Raw genomic sequence first — 1,154 nt, 5'->3', positions numbered from 1 at the left:
ACACCTATGAAAACACAGCCTCCATCCCCAAACCCAGGTCTCTTCTTGAAATGTTCTTACTCCTATTCTCTGCCCATAGAATATGCTCATTCTTCAGGTCCAGGTCCTCAGTGTAGCCTTTTCCCACTTAAACCTCATCGTTTCCACATACAGCCCTTAGCAACTTTCTGTGTATATGTTCATTGGTAGCCTGTCATTTCATTAGGTATCATGTTGGCAGTATTTCTCCCTGTCTTATTTATATCTGTACCCCAAGCACCTAGCATAGGGCTGGGAGTATATGAATATTCAACTGGTATTTCTTGTAGGAATAATTGAATGCCTCTTTTCTAAAATATACCACAACTGATATTCCCTGGGGAAGTTATATTTAATTTGTGCAAATGTATCAGTATCTTTTAAGGTTCCCCGAAATCAGTCATGGCAGTAGTTCTCAAATTGTGGTCTTATGAGCATTCAGCTTCAAAATTACTCTCATTTTCTTTGAAATGAACATTCAACACCAAACTATAGAATCAGAAAGGTGGAGGGAAGAGTGATAAAAATCTATGTTTTAACAAACCCTTCAGGTGATGCATAATAAAATTTGAAAAGCACTGCCTTAGAGGTTTACTTTAAATAAATCTATATATCTATGAGTAAATGAATCCCTCTCTCTTTTTTCTGATTAGATTCTGGCTCATATTTCGTCCATACAGCCATGCTCACAGACAAACAATAAATACACTTTAGTTGATTTTTTTCCTAACTTAATTTGGTCTTGTGATCAATATCACATTATAGGAAAATAGCTAGAGAAAATGTTTCATAGCTTGACTAGACAGACCTTTGTTGGTAAAGTAATGTCTCTGCTTTTAAATACGCTGTCTAGGTCACTCATAGCTTTTCTTTCAAGGAGCAAGCGTCTTTTAATTTCATGGCTGCAGTCATAATATGCAGTGATTTGGGAGCCCCCCAAAATGAAGTCTATCTCTGTATCCAGTGTTTCCCCATCTATTTGTCAAGAAGTGATGGGACCGGATGCCATGATCTTCATTTTCGGAATGTTGAGCTTTAAGCCAACTTTTCACTCTCCTCTTTCACTTTCATCAAGAGGCTTTTGAGTTCCTCTTCACTTTCTGCCATAAGGGTGGTGTCATCTGCATATCTGCTGT

Source organism: Bison bison, unplaced genomic scaffold (assembly GCF_000754665.1).
Source record: "Bison bison bison isolate TAMUID 2011002044 unplaced genomic scaffold, Bison_UMD1.0 scf7180017864227, whole genome shotgun sequence".
Taxonomy (NCBI): domain Eukaryota; kingdom Metazoa; phylum Chordata; class Mammalia; order Artiodactyla; family Bovidae; genus Bison; species Bison bison.
The sequence above is the reverse complement of the archived record's forward strand: the minus strand, read 5'-3'. Positions refer to the sequence as shown.